Source organism: Dipodomys merriami, unplaced genomic scaffold (genome assembly GCF_024711535.1).
Source record: "Dipodomys merriami isolate MVZ:Mamm:240054 unplaced genomic scaffold, mDipMer1.0.p SCAF_7, whole genome shotgun sequence".
NCBI classification, from domain to species: domain Eukaryota; kingdom Metazoa; phylum Chordata; class Mammalia; order Rodentia; family Heteromyidae; genus Dipodomys; species Dipodomys merriami.
Window position 1 is genome coordinate 13632865 of NW_027206290.1, and position 18856 is coordinate 13651720.

Below are 18856 nucleotides of genomic sequence, written 5' to 3' on the forward strand. Positions count from 1 at the left end.
TTCAATTAAAATATTTATTCTTCTAATGACAAGAAAAAATGTTAAGAATAAATATATTTATGTCAATACAAAATTCTTATTATCAGAATGAGACCATTCTTATTCATCATAACAGGAAATAAAAATGTATACAAAATGAATTTTCTCTTGATACACAAATACTACTGAATCTAATAAGCAGTTACAAGACTTTTCAATTTATATTGTAATTACTTTCTCCAAGTGAACATAAACATTCTAAGAAATGGATCAGAGACATGATTGAATCATAGTATTATTATTTCCCTGGCCTTGTTACGTTCCTCAGGTTTGCGCTTGGTATGGTGACCACATAGTCAGTGAAATATTTGGGATTCAGGGAGTATCCAAGTGAACTAGCACAGTCTAGTCAGGATGGACATTATACTAACATTATACTAACTCCATTCAGTGTAACATTACTCAATTTAAAATAGTATTATTCAAGCTGGGTGCCAGTGGCTCACACTTGCAATCCTAGCTACTCAGGAGGCTGCGATCTAAGGATCGTGATTCAAGGCCAGCCAGGGAAGAAAGTCCATGAGACTCTTGTCTCCAATAAACTACTCAGCAAAAGCTGGAAGTAGCACTATGATTCAAGTGTTAGAGCACTAACTGTGAGCACAAAGAGGCCCAGGGATAGCACCCAGGTCCTGAGTTCAAGCCCCAGGACTAGGAAAAAATATGCTATTTTCTTTTTTTTTTTTTTTTTTGGTCAGTCGTGGGGCTTGAACTCTGGGCCTGGACGTTGTTCCTTAGCTCTTCAGCTCAAGGCGAGAGCTCTACCACTTGAGCTACAGCGCCACTTCCAAAAATATGCTATTTTCAAATAGCATATAGCACATTAACTATCATTTTTGAAGTACATATAATCATTTTATGAATAATTCACTGTCTCTAGTATTATCAAACTAGAAAACTAAGTATAGGGAACTACTAGAATGAAAAAAAAGAAAATTACTAGAATGACATTCCAATCAATTTTAACTATTTGTTTACTTTTTTGAAGGTAGTCTATAACTTTTCTCTGTATACTATTAATAAATATTCTGGAAATGAATGAGAAAAAATACATGTACTATATTTGTGTTCCTGATTTGTTAATTACACTTCTAGCAACCAATCTTGTTAAAACCATCAATAATGATGAGGCACAGTTTTGAAGAAGAATATATGCAAGCTGTTATTTAAAATACCTGTAAGCCAGGTGCCGGTGGCTCACACCTGTAATCCTAGCTACTTAGGAGGCTGAGATCTGAGGATTGTGGTTCAAAGCCAGACCAGGCAGGAAAGTTGTAAGACTCTTATCTCCAATTAATCACCACAAAACCAGAAGTGGCGCTGTGGCTCAAGTGGTAGAGCGATTGCCTTTAGCTGAAGAACCCAGGTACAGTGCCCAGGCCCAGAGTTCAAGCCCCACAACTGACAAAACATAAATAAATAAATAAATAAAATACCAGTAACTAGAGCCAGACAATGGTAGTACAAACTTGTAATCCCGCAACCAAGAGGCTAATGCACGAAGATCACAAGTTTGGGGACAGCCTGGGTTAAACAGCAAGTTTGAGGCTAACACAGACTAAATAGTAAGACTTTGTTTCATTGGAAAAAAAGTAAATAAAGTACCCGTAATTGTAAAAAAACTATCTAAATTTCTCCAAAAAAATGAAATAAATCATAGGCTTAGTAAAGTAACTATAAAGAGCTTTAACTGTTTTGGTAAAACAAAAATCAAATGTTCATTTAACTACACACAAATGAATGAAAAAGATGCTATTTATATGACTTGCTACAACTAAGCAAATGTACCTAAATCAGTATCTTCTATTCACTACTTAGCTATTTTGCATGCCACATTCCATATATTCAGTTATGAATCATATGCCAGGGTAAACTTCAAATGAATTTCATGGTATATAAATAGTTATATAAACTTAGCTACGTCTAGGAGACTGATGCTTAAATTGTACACAAAGATTGTTGGTAAGTCACAACATTGTATATTTACCTTAGTACTTGAAATATTTGCTGAACCAAGTCTGAGGTTAACATTATCAGAGTAAATCAAAATGTAAACTAACTGATCCCAGATTCCAGCTAGTCCAGCCAAGACTGAGGTCATCATGTAAAAATAGCTAACTGTAACTTACAGTGCAAGTTAGATCTGTGAGGTGTTATTCACACTCAGAGAAATGGAGAGCTCACAGTACATCTTGAATTTATTTAAACGATTTCATTTCAAGACGAGCAGGAAGAAAGCACACAGACCAAGTCCTAGCAATCATCTCTTCCAAATCAATATGGGAACCGTTTCAAATTCTGACTTGACTGTGAACATGCCAGGTTTCAGATATGTCCAAGTAGAATTTCCAGGAAACAGTTGAAAATTAAAAGGTATTTACAAATTAAAAGAATAAAATGTAGTTTTTCAAATTTTATTTTTAGTAGGAGGTGTTGTCTGAGAGGCATTTCTTAGTTTAGGTTCCCCAGAAACAAATCCTGATAGACTGGAGAGTCTAAATACAAGCCACATTTGGAAAATGCAGGCAACACTTGCACAGAAGCAGAAAAGCCAGACAAGGAAGGGAGGACAGCCAATAAGGATACATTACCAAGCTTGCTCAATTGTGGGTGGCTGGAACTTAATCTCCTAAAAATTGAGAACCCATATGAAACACATAGCTGTGGAGTTTATTCACCCAACGTTGGTTGCAGGTTACTGTAGGTCGAAAGGGCAAGTTATTAATTCTATGGCACTTCTTGTTTGGGAGAAGCCTAAAGTAAGGAGTTGTGGAGAGAAGATCTTGAAAGCAAAGGGCCTTTACTCCCAAGGATTTTTAAATAGTCCTCAAAAGTCTTTTTAAAAAAAGTGTACTAGCAGCCATCTGGATATAGAAGAGTATGATGACACGCTAAGTACAGTAGATACTAGGGCTGGGCAATGGGAGCATCTACTCAACATTATCCCTAAATATAATATCTCTTCTATTAGAACTGAATCCTTTAAGAAATGATTTAGGCTCTGACCTCATGAGTGGAGTAATATTTTATAACATTAATGGATTAATGGCTCTGATATAAAAGCCATATTAGCTACTTTCAAGAGACTCTGTTAGTATAGAGACTCTTCAAAAGGGTTTGTACCTTTTTATCATGCCCATCAATGGCCAAAGAGTATTCCTGGTGCTGCACATCCTTGTCAGCATTTGGCATTATTAGTGCTTTGGATCTGGGGCATTCCAAGAAGTACATAGTCATATTTCATTCTACTTAAATTTGCCAGTCCCTAACAGCATATGAAGTGGAAATCCTTTCATGTTCAACCAGTACATCTTTGGTGAGACATCTGGTAAAGTTTTTGCTGGTTTTTAATTGGAATATTTTTTCCTTGTAACACTTCTTTATATTATTTGGGCAATACGTCCTCTGTTATTTGTGATATGTGATAATCAGAGATAGAAGAATTAGGATCAAATCAAAGTAGAAAAAAGTATTCCAAAAGGCATAGTTTAGGGAACCACCTGAGATTCCTACAGAAGGAAAGAAAGGAAAAGGAAGAAGTCATTTTTATTTAGAAAAGTGGGTTCATGCTTTTGTAATAGGAAAAAATACTATGGGTTAGCTAGCTAGGAAAAGACCTACAAGAAGTAAAAGAGAGTAAAAGATGGTTTGTAATTTTTTTGAAAAGAAGGTCTCAATGAAAATTGAGCAGAGAGGGGTGGGAGTAGAAAGATACAACAGAAACAACTTGAAAATGTTTGTAGTAAGTTTAAGATACTTGAAGATATTAGCAAAGTAAAATAGAATTTAGTATAGGATATATGCTGAACTTCCAGCAACATATCTTCATCCATTTATCTGAAAAATGGGGATGACTATAATCTATCTTAAAACTAGTGACTAAACACTGAAACTATTATCATTTTTCTTTTTTTTTTCTTTCCTTCTTACCCACTTCCTACACCCTGTTCATAGCTTTCTTAAAAAATGTGGTTTGGCAATAGAGCTATAGTTCAAGTGGTAGCGTGCTAGCCATGAGTGAAAAAGCTAAATGACAGTACACAGTATGAGTTCAAGCCCTAGTACTGGTACAGATACAATTAAAAAGAAAAAAACCTTGGTTCATCTAGCTTGCTGTGGCCAAGCCTCAAATTCATCCACATTCATTTGCAACAATTCTATCATGAGACTGACAGCCACATAAAACTATCATGAGTTCTACCTTTCATTCAGAAATCAATAAAGTTGATTGGAAGGTATAACATAGCACCTTAACATACATTTTTATGTTCATGAACAAAATATGATGGCCTATTTTTATTATCATCATATGAATATATCTTAAATCGTTTAATAAAGAGTAATAGATAATGGAAAAATGTGTACCATACCCTATTTCTATGGAAAAGATTTTCTTTTTCCTTTTCTTGCATAATTCACTAGTTTACTGGTCCTAACTAAATGTAACCTGAGGAAATCCATTTCAGCACCCTCAAACACCATCTCTCTCTTAGTAAGCAGCTTAAAATATAAGTACATGCGGTACAAACAAGTGGTTCTGATGTCACGTTCTGAAGGGTATTTGTTCTGAGTTGTACAAGGCTGATCCTTGCTGTAGGAACAGCCCAAGTCCTTTATTAAGTCTGTAGCTAATATGAATTCCACTCAGTTCTTGCTATGGTTTGCTTGTTGTCTGTTCCCTATAAAGTTCTGTAATAAGAGGGTGGTCACCAGGCAAATGATTTTCAAAAGAATGAAGGTAACTTTTCATAAAGAGATGGAATAAATAAAAAAGGAATAGAGTAAGGAAAGAAAGCAACTGGAAGAAAATTGGAGAGTGATTGAGCGTTAAGTTTTTCTAGCAAAAGTCCATTTTCTTAACTACATAGGAATGCCTGCTTTAATTATCTTCTATGAAATTTGTTTTGTTATTACTCTTAAGTAAATCTACCTACCTCTGGAAATAATTGTCCCCAAATCAATCACGAGAGACTCGTGGTCCCACAGTGTCAGCAACAAGAGACAAGCAAATAACAATGCTAATGACATGTCAGGCTTTCAGTCTTTGGATACTTGTCACAAATTCTAGAATTTAATCCTAGTAGATTATTCCTAGCTTAGGTTTGATCATATTGGAAAGAATGAAAATAACTGACCCTTCAATTCAATACTCAAAAATGTTTCTCACTCTCTATAGTTCCCCTTAAAACTGTTCTAATGTTATTGAGTTAATTTGATCTTGTGCTTATAAAAGCTAACAGTGAAGGATTAAACATTTCCCTAGCCTTATAATTCTTCAAATTTATTACTATCCTTAACAACAAAGGTTGTTTAACTAAATTATCTATAAAACCTCAAAAAGCTCATTTCCCTTCTAAGTACTGGACACTTCAATACATAGTACCTAATTTCAACTTGGCTTCCTATTAGTAATACCAAACATTTAGTTTTCAGGTAATAAGAAGAAGGTGAGTTTCATGCATATAATGAATTAATATTTAATGGTATAGGTATCCTACTCAAATGTTTACATTTTTGAATAGGTTGAAATTTAAAAAAAAACAAGGAAAAACAAATAAGTATTTATTTCACCTGAGCAAAACTGACAAGTCCATTTTTCTGAAACATGAGAAAAATTTTTGCTTTGTTACCTAAATGTGTAGCAAGCATAGTAGGGAACATTCACTGTTTCTGAAAAACCTCAGCATCTAAACACTCTAACAAATATAGCAATGCAATAATTTAGCACAATGCAAACTAAGAAATATGCATTTGAAGTCAATATATATTCTTTTAAAGTAGCTATTATAAAATAATATTGAAATAATAAATAAGCTAAGACCAAAATAAAAGCCAAAAATAATAACAAAAATTGGCAGCAGACTTACTAATTATACCTACTTGATATAATAGAAAATATAGATCTTGCTAACTGGCACATACAAAATATCCTTTCATCATAACATTACCTTAACAGATTCCAAAGCCGAAGGGATAGTAATATGACAGAAGCATCTGTAGGTTAATGCTCAGAGACTCGTACAGTTCCACGGGATCACAGGAGATAACCTGATAATGATAGCAGCACCATGAGACACACAGCAGACATGCAAACCGATAATACATGGCAGACTTTGTAAGATTCAACTATGGCTTAGATACTTCCCATAAAACCTAAAACTCAACCTAACTACTGCATAGAAATCACATGTCAAACATTCTATTCTACACAACTTTGACAATATATCTGTGTTAAATTGATGCTTTAGATGACTTCTAAGTCATTGTTTAAGATTTAAATTTTAATCTAAATTTTTACGTTACAAATCTCTATTTGTGAACTGCTTAAGAAAAACCAAGTTCATAATTCATTGAAGTAATTGGATTGCTACATTAGCTCCTGATGAGAAAAGTAACTCATCTTATCTCAGCAAATGCTAATTAGGTGAACACCTTTCCATTGTTTTACACATGAAATGTTGGTAATATAATAAATTATTAGCAACTATTATTAATATAATTCTATATTATATAAATATATGTTATATAATATATTATATAATTATAATTGACAGTAGTATAATTAATAATTATAAATTAATAAGGAGTGGTGTCTTCCTTCTTTCTGAATAACCACAAATGTTTACTGCTGTAACTCTAACAGCTGTGTTATCCAGACCTATTCCAGTAATAAGTTTCTCTGTCAAAGTTTACATCAAAGGACAAGAAAGAAAACTATGAATACAACTTTACTAGATTAGGCAAAGTGGTCTAGACCAGCTTATTTTCTTGCCCATTTGAATACAAAATGTATCTTTTAGGGGAGGTGTGGAGGGAAGGGATGGTAGGGGAAAAACAAAAGAGGGGGTAACAATGCTTAATAGGAAATGTACTCATTACCTTACACATGTAACTGTAACCCCTCTGTACAGTATCTTTACAATAAAAAAATATTTTTTTAAATCTCAAAAAATGCACCTTTTCAAATTTATGCATTTATGCCTTTTATGCTTTTAATTCAATGGACACTTATTCAAAATTACAAAATAAAATACAGTAAATAAGCTGTGATTTATATTTTATGAATTATAAAGGGAAAAAATGAAAACACAAAACAAATACTGTTCTCTCCCAATCTCAGCTTCTTAGTTCCATCAAACTCTTTATAACCTGTGTTCATATCCATAAGGCCATTTTGTCACATCTTTTCTACTTATCATATTTTTGGTCATAGATTTTTTTATTTTTTAGATTTTTTTAAATTTTAGTTTTATTGCCAAGGCGATGTACAGAGGGGTTACAATTACATAAGTTAGTAAGTACATTTCTTGTCAAACTTGTTACCCTCTCCCTCATTTTTCTCCCTCTTTCCCTCCTCCCATCCCTACTTCAAGTTGTACAGATCATTTCCAATATAGGGTCTTGTATCACTGTTGCATTGGTTCCCCCTTTGTCCTTTGTCTCATCATTTTTTGTTCCCCCTTCCTTCAGATAAACATATATACAATACCACTTTTAGTAATACAAAAAGATTCATTTTTAAATACATATGTGTATATATATATGGCTTTAATATCTAAAATCTCTGATAAGCAGAACGTCATCATAGTGATCTGAATAATTCAGACATTCAATAGATATAACTGATTATATGTAGTAAGCACCAATTAGTATGGGACTGATATATGATTTGAATTAAAATTAAAATTTATTAGGAAAAACTGTATTTACAGTTATAACATGATAAAAATGAGAGACAAGAGAATTACAGTGAGCACACGCATTGCTCTGTAATAATCAATTTTAATAATCCATGGGAACAAACATTCTGCCAATCTTCTAAAATGTTAACCTCAGAATTTCAGATTACAAACTTACTATATACTCTTCAAATATGTATGGTGGAAGAGATTACATATTACTTGTTTCAAATTTTTAGCACAAATCAAATGTTTCCCTTACTTATACAGCTTTGCTCAACACCACAAGCTGTAACAGGCTGAATGCAGAGTAAAAATAATGTTTTGCCCATGATGGAATTTGAAGCCTCTACTAAGTAGACCATTAGGGTCCATAAGAGAGATTAAATTACTAATGTGCCCACAAGACTGTGTGAATCCCTTAGCTTGTCCCTTTACAGACTCGAAGTCCATTTAGCTGGGTCTTCACAGACATGAAAGCAAAACCAAAGCACCAAAACTCTAATGATCCTTCACCAAAACTCTATCCAAAATGCAAATGAGAAAGGTAACTTATAATCACTTTAATAAAAAGAAAGCATTTTCATGCCACTCACCCTCTAGAGTGATATCCTGAATATTCCACATATTAAAGAAAAGAAAGTTTCTTTGTTCAAAATCAAGTATAGTCATCTAAGCCACAATGAGATAGTTCATCACCCCAGTAAGAATGCTAATACCAAAAAACTCTAAGTATGACAAGCACTGGAAGGGAAATAAAAAAGGGAAACCCTGCACCATATGGTGGGAATGTAAATACTACAGCTGTAGGGTTTATGGAAAATGGGTTCCTCAAAAGAAAATGTAAAAAGAGAACTACAAGCAATTCCATGACTGGGTATGTATCCAAAGAAAAAGTAATCAGTCTGCTGATGAGACAAGTGCATTCTCAGATTTGTAACAGCAAAATTCAAAATGGCTATGAAATAGAACCAACTTGTATCTATTGACTGATGAATGGATAAAGAAAATGTGGTACATTTATAAAAAATAGTATTCAGACATTTAAAAAAAAAGAAAGCAAACCTGTCACTTGTGATAACATGAATGTGAGTAGGTACCTTGATGTAAAATGATCCCACTCACATGGCGAATCTAAGAGTTGATGGTATGGAGCTGAGAGTATAATGGTGCTTATCAGCTTATCAGAGACCCTGGAGAATAGCTGGTAAGGAGCAGCAAGCAGTTCAGACACTACTGCACAAATGTGTGGTGTGTGTGTCTAAGAATAATAATTGTGTATTATACATTTCAAAATGCTGGAAGCAAAGGTTATTGAATTTATTTTATTTTATTATAGGGGTGATACACAGAGATATGACAGTTACATAAGTAGGGTAATGAGTTCATTTTCTTGTCAAACATTGTTAACCCCTCTTTAGTTTTCTCCCACTTTTCCTACACAAGTAGAGATAAATACTTGAGGGGCTATATTTACCTTGAATTTAAAAAAATATATATATATAAAGATATATATATATAATTTGATTAAACCTTACATGGTCCCCCATTAATATGCATAACTTGCCTTGAATCATCTAAAAATTAGAAATTTAAGTTAAATATATATTTATATTAGGTAATATATAAATATATATAACATTTGTAATAACTAGAATATGTCTATAAATCTACAAGTTAATCCAATGCATAGTATAAGATAAAGAATTACATTTGGACATGATGAATTAAACAGCACTGTAAGCATTCACACACTGAGAACAAAGGAGGATATTCTTAGGAAAGGATCACAATGGCTCAATAGCTGTATGCATATGAAGATATAAAATGATACATATCGAAATGAACCCCAAGAAATGGAAACAAGAGGATGTTTTATTGTATTGTTTGAAGTTTTCTTTTTTCTTTTTTCCTTCGATGTATCCCTTGTTGTCACCTTTTTTTTTTTAATTTCTGTACCCTTTGTCTTGTATGTAAGTTTATCTGATTTGAAGAAAGGAAAGGGAATCACAGAAATGGTAGGACAAAGCACAAGCCAATTCAACAGTGATACTCATTAGACACTATGTTGGAAGTGAGCTTTACAACTGGGGAAAGGGGAATCCAGGGAGAAAAAGTGGGAGAAAACCAGGGGGAGGTAACATTGTTCAAAAATAAATGTACTGTGAGGGGCTAGGAAGATGGCTCAGTGGTAGAGCGCTTGCCTTGCATGCCTCTGAGGCCCTGGGTTCGATTCCTCAGCACCACATAAGCAGAAAAAAAAGCCGGAAGTGGCGCTGTGGCTCAAGTGGTAGAGCGCTAGCCTTGAGCTGAAAAGCTGAGGGACAGCGCCCAGGCCCAGAGTTTGGGCCCCACGACCGGACCCAAAAAAAAAAAATGTACTGTGAAAACAGGGGTTATACCGTGGGGAAGGGACATACAAAGCAACAACAACAAAAAATACGTGGTACCTTATAAATACGTTATAAACAATAGCAAGAAAGAAAAAATTATTTGTGTCCTTATCTTGGGGTTCTATTTTCACTGTATTTGATGTTGGTATAATTTGGAGAGCACAAGGGAAAAAGCAAATTGCTTAAATAGGGATACAGGTTGACCCATTGCAACAATGAGATGTACAAGATGCTATGTGGAAAACGAACTTTACAATTTAGGTGGGGGGTAGTTGTCGAGATGAGAGGGAAGGGATGGGAGGGGAAAAAGAAAGGAGGAGGCAACAATGCTTGATAAGAAGTGTAATCATTACCTTGCTCATGTGATTGAAACCCCTCTGTACAGTATTTTCACAATAAAAACTTATTTTAAAAAATGAAAAAAGAAATGTACTCATTACCTATGTAACTCAAACCCCCCTCTGTATATCACTTTTACAATAAAATTCAAATTTAAAAATTTTAAGTTAAATATATGGATAATATTCATTAGATGTTTTAAATGTATTTAACAGTTAAAAATCAAGTAAGAACACTTGAATAACATACTTATATATGCATGTATATAAAATGTTATGTACATATTTTACACATATATGTATACACACACATATATATACATATGTATGTATCAATTCTTTTGTGTATATATGCTGTCCCTGAGCTTTTTTGCTCAGATTCTAGTAAGGCTAGTATTCTACCACTTGAGTCACATCTCCACTTATAGTTTTTGGGTGGTTAACTGGAGAAAAACATTTCACAGACTTTCATGCTCAGTTGGGCTTTGAACTTTGACCATCAGATCTCAGCCTCCTAAATAGGGTTACAGACATAAGCCACCAGTGCTAGGCTCTATAACTAATTTTAATGGTTCAATTTAAAACATTATTATTCTATAAAGGAAGAAAGCATTTGGCACTGTAAGGTAAAAAATAAATGAGCATACTGGCAGAACATTTATTTAAAACCTTGAAACTCTAATATAGCAGTGATCTATATGGACATTTCTTATGAAATACTTTTGACTGTTGTATTAGTTGCTGCTAAGTTTGAAATTGGAGTTATAAGTGTTAGGATATAAATGACTCTTAATTCACTCATTAGTTCATCACATGGAAAGTACATGGTGGATTCAGGCTTATGACCATCTTCCCCCAAGGTTTGTTTGGGTAAAGATCAGGCCAATCTTTCTTTCAGGTAGACTCTCCTAAAGGCAGCCAGATTGCCCCAGCATTGCTCCAGCATTAAAAAACCTCCCGACACAGAGCCAATCTTAGTTCTCTGAGGGTAGCCTTCTTTGGCTTTTAATGACATTGGGAAGATGTGTGAAGGTTGCCGTTTGCTAAAGGCAAATCTCAGGGAATTACCAACTGAACTTGTAGCAAAGGCTCAAAAGATTTCTGAAAATCAAAAAACTCATTAAGTTCTTCTGATAACTGACTTTAAAAGACCACGTGGGAAGCAAACTAACCTGCAATGTGTGTGAAAAGTTATTTCACTCCTCTCTTCAAACTGGAGAGAAAATTAGTATAAATCTGGGATTTATGTTAATTTTTAATGAGTGGGAATTTACTTAATGCCAACATTTTTGTTAGACACTTGATGAACAGCTAAAAAAGAAAAACTAGGAAAAAAATGGATTTATGAAAAAAAAATGCACTTCTCTGTGGAGATGGAGGTGGCCCTGCCTGTTTTATTTGCATACGGTATGAATAGCTGGGATGGGTGGTTGGGACAGTTGCCACTCTTCTGAGTCTGGTTACAAACCAAAGGGGATTTTGAAGAGGGTTTTGAAACCTGTCGAATCACTTCCTTAGCCCACTTTAGTACAAATGTGCTGTGGCCTTCAGTTCAATCATTTATGTTTGATAAATTCCTCCTGTTAGTTAACTCAGCAAACTCTCAAATCATGTGATTCTTCTCTTTCCTGAAACAACAGGAGGGAATCTTTAGAGAACACCACCTCCTATGTGCTTCTTCTTAAAAATCTCAGCAACTTTACAGCGGCTCACACCAGTAATCCTAGCTACTCAGGAGGTTGATATCTGAGGATCACAGTTCAAAGCCAGCCTGGACAGGAAAGTCCATGAGACTCTTATCTCCAATTAACCACCAGAAAACCAGAAGTGGGCTGTAGCTCAAGTGGTAGAGCACTTGCCTTGATCTGAAGAGCTGAGAGATAACAGTACCCAAGCCCAAAGTTCAAGCCCCATGACTGACCAAAAACAAACAAACAAAAAAATCTCAGCTCCAAAATGTACATATGTGAAGGATTCCCTATAAGAAAGGCTTTGGATACAGTAACATCCACTTCTGGAATAGGACAGGTCACCCAGAAGCTAGAGCCCTGGATCACATCATATTGTTGCCATAGTCACTCTAACAAAACTGACTCATGAAGGGACACAGTTATCCTACATCACTTGCTTATGATACTTACCCACATCATAATACTCTAATGATAGGAAAGGAAATAATCAGATCTTGAGAGATTACATTGATTTCCCTAAAGACATATAGGCCACACTTCAGGCACATACTGAAAGGCATCACAGAAAACAGCTCCATGTGCAATTGTGTTACTATAGATGACATTATACTAGGAAATTATTATTAAAATTATTATTAAAGGAAATTACCGGAAATTTCATCTAGATTCAATACAACAGCAGCTTTCCTCCATTATTTTTTCTACGGATCACATTTCAATCCATCATTAAACTTCTGTCTTACTACCTTGCCAGGAAGTTAAAGAGCTAAGAATTGTACTCATGCCCAGTTCTCATAAACAAACAGAATTTCAGAGCATGTGTTTTGTCAGCTAATCCTGCTCTAGCTCACATTATCTTATTTTTTTCACTAATTTATTTCATCTCATCTTACATGTCCATACTCTTATAAACTTCTTATTTACCAAGTTAAATGTTCTACTCTATTTAAATTATAACTAATTTAGAACTGGGGAACAGTTTACAAGTCATTATTTTTTTTGGGGGGGGGTCCAGTCGTGGGGCCCGAACTCTGGGCCTGGGCGCTGTCCCTCAGCTCTTCAGCTCAAGGCTAGCACTCTATCACTTGAGCCATAGCGCCACTTCTGGCTTTTTTCTTTTTGCTTATGTGGTGCTGAGGAATTGAACCCAGGGCCTCATACATGCAAGGCAAGTGCTCTACCACTGAGCCACCTTCCCAACCCAGCCAGTCATTTATGATAATATTAAAAATAAAAAATGGTGAATGATAACCTGTTTGTACAACTACTTACAGATAAAAACAGAATCAAAAACATACGTAAAAAAATAACTCAAATATTTTATACAATATTTGAGTCACCTCTTGATAAAACCTAAATATTTCATTAAAGTTTATATAAGTTACATTGTATAGAAGTATTGATACAGTTATACTGTACCTACTAAAGTTAAAATAGAGATCGTTCTGAGAGATTTAATTTTATGAAGATTATATTTTGGAGTTGTGTTAGTCTATACACTGCTTTTGTTCTCAGAGAGAGGAGCGTGTATCAATGAGTCAATGCAGAGGAAAGTGAATCTTTTGTGGAAATGAAAGTATCAGACAAAGAACAAAATAAGGACACAGAACTTAGTAGGACCAATGCCCTTCATCTAGCAAAATTATGCCCTACTCTTGCTCTGCTCAGAGACTTGCTCTGGTTTTCTCTGGCTCATGACTATCAAACTTTTTGGTTGATGAGCCAGCCATTTATACTCTTAAAACTTAGTTGAAATGACATTTCAACTATTACAATTCCAAAACCATCACATATTAACAAATATTTTATTAAAAAGCTATAATTTACAAACAACAAAAATGAAAGAACAACAAAATTGTTTTATACATTCCCAAATCTCTTTACTATCTTGGTGGATTCTCATTTATTCTTGCACACTCAAGTTGTTTTGGTTAAAATATATGAGAAGAGTTAACTTTATGAAGCTTTGCAGTTGGAAAAAGGAGGAGTAATTTAACTGTGATTTAATGCAGCTATGTATATCTGAATTTGATACTACACATAGATATCAAGGTAAATGAAAGTAAAGATGCAACATACCAGAATTTCTAAGGTAAAGTCAACACCAGGTTGAAAGGAAGACTTATAGCATTAAATGTTTACATTAGAAAAAAAGAAATAATCATTAATCAGTAGTTTGAGCTTTTACTTAAGAAAATATATGAAAAAAACTCCAAACAAGCAAATGGAAGGCCTTAAGCCAATGAACTTGAAAACAATTGGGAAAATAAATAAAACAAAAAACCTAGATCTTCAAAAATATTAAATTAATAAGCCTCTATTTAGACTGACAATAATTTTTTAAAGGCAAGGCATAGTCACAAATATCAAGAATGAAACAATATATGTCAACAGAATCTACATCCAATAAAAGAATTTGGGTCAAGAAATAATAAATAACTTTACTCATATATTCAATAACTTAAATCCAGTCCTTGAAAAAACACGAACTACAAAATTTCAGTCAAAACAAAGTTCAAAATCTGAATGATTCTGTTGCTACTAAAAGAAAAAAATCTCTGTTTTATAACTCAAAAGCTTATGAAAGTTCCAGCCTCATACAGTTTTCTTAGAGAAATCTTCTAATCACTCAAGAATTAATATTAATTTTAAATAGGAGAGAGACAATCTCCCAACTCATTTATGAGGCTAACAGGAACTCTAAAAACAAAATCAGACCAAGAAATCACAATAAAAATAATAGTATAGACCATTAGGTCCCATGTTAGATTAAAAAAATACTATAAAAGTGAAAATGTATGCAAATGGATCTGTATATGAATAAATAAAGTGCATGTACAATCATCACTAAGTGAAGTTTATTTCATATATGCAAAGTAGATTCAGCATTCAAGAATGGATGCAATTTACCTTATCAATAGGCTAGGAAAGAAAACTCATTCCACCAGACCAAGTAACAAGGACAAATTATTTTATGTAATTCAGAATACATTCAGGAGAAAACATCTCAGTGTACTAGGGACAGAGAATTTCTCTGATTCCATACATAACTCCATAGGTGTTTTCACATGGATATTATTATCTGTGAAGAACTAGTTCCAAGATCCTACATGGATTCCAAAATCCTTCATTCTCTAGTTCCTTACATAAAATAGCATCATATGTTCTTATATCCCACACATATCTCCCACATTGCTAAAACCATATCTAAATGACAAATATCTAATGTGGTATAAATGCTATGCAGATTCTATACTGTTTCATTCAGGGAATCATTTTTTTAAGTATTCAGTAAGCAGATTTTTAAAATATTTTCATTCTATGGTTGCATTGCATTGACAGATGCAGGCCCTATAAATATGGAAATGACCACACACACACACACACACACACACACACACACACACACACACACACACACCATCTGTAACTAGCTGGCATCACACATAATCATGATCACATGACCACTCATAGCTAGCTAGCATCACACATAATCACGATTACATGTCCACTCTGATAACTTCCATTAACAGTAGAAGTTCTTCTACTAACTGGAAGTTCTATCCATTGAATAAGACAAAAAAAAAAAAAAAGACATATAGATTGGAAAGAAAAAATAAAACTGTTGGCAGATAACATGACCTACATAAGAAAACATGCCAAAACGGTCTTCACCTCCTAGAACCAAAAAAGTAAGTTCAGTATGGTTGGAGGAGACAAAATGAAACACAAAATCAACTGCATTCCTCTATGTCAACAACAAAACTTACAGATACATTGTTAAGTGTAATATGAAAGTATATATGCCATACTATAACCTAATAAAAATCATATTTAACTTTTAATCCTTAGTCAACGATGAAAATATCTCTTAGAAGAGACACACAAATATTTTTGAGAAAAATGACTATTATTCTAAAATGACAACTATAAAAATATACATACTATATATAAGTATATAGGGTAGCAAATTCTCCTTCTACAAAAAAAGAATAAATGCTTATTTGCAGTGATTTTTGACAAGTGAACAAGTTTTTACACATATATACATTCTGTTCTATTTAGTAACTGTGAGAAGTACTGATCCCAACCTTTTAAACTTCTATTAATATTTTCAGACGTCCACATACCTTTAACTTTTGTGGCAAGTTCCAGAATAATGGATTGCAATATGTGTGTATTGACCAAATCAGTGATTTGGGAAACTAAAGTGAAGTAAAATTAGATGTGACAGATTAGGTCTTAAAGCATTCAGTACACTTGATACATATGTCTTCCGTAAATACCATAGATGTAAAACCAAAAGTCTACCTAATAGTCCACTGGAGGTCATCCTCCTGTTTATATATAGCCGTAAGTACAAGCATCAAGTGTCAGGACTAGAAAAGGAGCAGCTGTATACTAATTTCTAATCCCATCCTACAGGCTCATTTTGCCTAGTCTTGTTTTGTTTTTGTTTCTCTTTAGTGCTACTTTTTACATTGTCACAATGGATTAAAAAAAAACTGTCAATCTTAGTACTATATACTTAAACATGGCTAAATCACTAAGTGTTATCTTCTTAGCTATCATCAAATTTACAACTAAATGAAAATATCCCCATCTGTTTTCACAAATATTAAAAAACTGACTATAAAATCTGCTCAATCTCTACTTTTCTTCTCCACAACACTAACCCATATTTGTTAGTTAACTGCTGACTGTTTAAATATAGACCATAATATGTGCTAAAATCATTGTCCTGGTTTTTTAGCAATCACTATGAATATTACACATGACCACAGATTTTATTTGATAAGTACCTTGAAAAATAGATTTAAATGATGACAAAATTAGATTTGAAAATTTCCCATCAAATACAATGATTCAAATTAAACTCACAGTTGCTAACTTTTTCTGCAAGTACTCCTTACTTATAATGTAAAAAAAATAAAAAAACATTAATTGGGGCCATTTCAATTACAAAAGAAAGACAAAATGGTACTGCCTTCAATTAGCATAAGCACTGGTAAAATGTGATCCAACAGATAACTATGGAATTATTTTGAAACTGCTTGGATTACTGCTGCTCTACTTTTCAGTCTACAAATGCTGAGTTTACTTTTTTTAAAAAGGTAACTTCAGCAGATACATGGAGGAGGAAGGAGAATTTATGTAAAAACAGGCTCCTGGCATCTTGTTAAATTAACTGAGGCTCTTTAGCTCACACTTTGCAAAGCTGTGGGTGAGAAAAAACAGATATGTTCAAAAATAACTTTTTGTCAAATATAACATTCCATTTCACATGGCTAGGCAAAAGGACAAAAATAACACAAAAGTCTGGAAGTTCAGGTTCTCCAACACAATTTAGAAATGCCAAACAATTTGTAGAAGGTTCATCCTACCCAACAATGCCAGCAGTTTCAATGAGGAAAATATTATCAGAGACCTGGGCCATCTCCAGAGAAGACCCAGTAACCATAACCATTGACTCCATACCTTCAAAACACAGAAACCAACTGGGTGATTACAAGTGAAAAATGAAAAGAGAGAGAGAAAAATGAGTTTATCACTCATTTTCCCAGGGCCCAAGCAATCCCAATGGCTTAGCTCTGCCAAATACTTTGTATACTAAGATATAGTCATGTGTTAATAGAGAAATGTCAGCTGGGAAATAAGCTAGTGGAAAATAAATAGTGAAGCCTATTTAAATTTAAATTTTCTGCTTTTAACTCTAGGGAAATTGTTTGCTAGAACCACTTCAACTTTAACAGATAATACCTGAAAGAAATGCAAATACTTTTGACAGGAGCTTAAGCAAATTTCTAATTACAGGACAAATTTTGTGTAAAATCCTCTACCCACCTGAATATTCATTGTTCATCAGAAGACATCTCTCAGGACCAGGAAGGGGTATGGGGGGGCGGGGGGACTGGATCTCTTTTTGATTTACAATGTTTTGCTTTAGTCTTCATTATTCCTTTTCAGGTTTCCCAGACTGATGGACAGACTACGCTCATCTCTCTGACTTCTTTTCCACTAGTACTCACAGAAACTTAATGACCAGTAGCTTCCCTGATTTGTCATCCAGATGGAAGAAGGTCCCAGAGGAAGCTCAGATTAAAACTTGAGGGCGTAAATCAGAAGTCTGGCTGGCTAAAGCATCTGTTCAACACTGGCCTTCTGCCCTTCTCATCATAAGGAGTAAGGGTTGTGTGTCCCTACACATATGGGGGAAATTGAAACATGGTGTCATTCCTCCATGAAGTAATTTATTTCCTCTGGTGCAGGGATACTGGGAACAAAAGCAGGGCAGCCCCTCCACACTGGGAGTAACACTAAGACTGTTATACTTCATTCACTAGCCCCTGTCCACCAAAGTCCTCTAGTACCAGAGAGTGATCAGGATGCACTTTTGTACATTGTACCCAAGGCTTTTGCTGAGAACAGTGCAAATATTCCAAATTCTTGTCCTTTCCTAGGTGAATTCTCCAAATGGAAATGCAAATGTGAGTCCCTATTTGTGACTTGCATTCAGGGTGTCAAAGTTGGTAATCTAAGAGGACAGAGGCTAAAGTTTGAAGGAGACAGATACAGTGTGTAGTGAGTGACTGGGGAAAGGATGTAGCAATGTAAGGTTAAATTCTACTAACCAGCTTTCAGTCCAGAAAGTAAGTCATCACATATGCCTCTTCTCTCACTATAAATTCTTGCCTCCTCTCACCAAACCTGCTCTC

At 34.2% G+C, this 18856-nt stretch overlaps 1 protein-coding gene across 6 annotated transcripts in view; it reads right to left on the reverse strand.

Annotated features, from left to right (window-relative positions):
* The window catches only part of Ttll7 (tubulin tyrosine ligase like 7), a 129181-nt gene that overhangs the window by 104142 nt on the left and 6183 nt on the right, over nt 1-18856 (reverse strand). For all 6 annotated transcript variants that reach the window (XM_070007431.1, XM_070007432.1, XM_070007429.1 and 3 more), the window contains one exon: nt 5988-6087. The gene's annotated coding sequence lies outside the window, so the exon portion shown is untranslated. The remainder of the gene's footprint in view (nt 1-5987; nt 6088-18856) is intronic.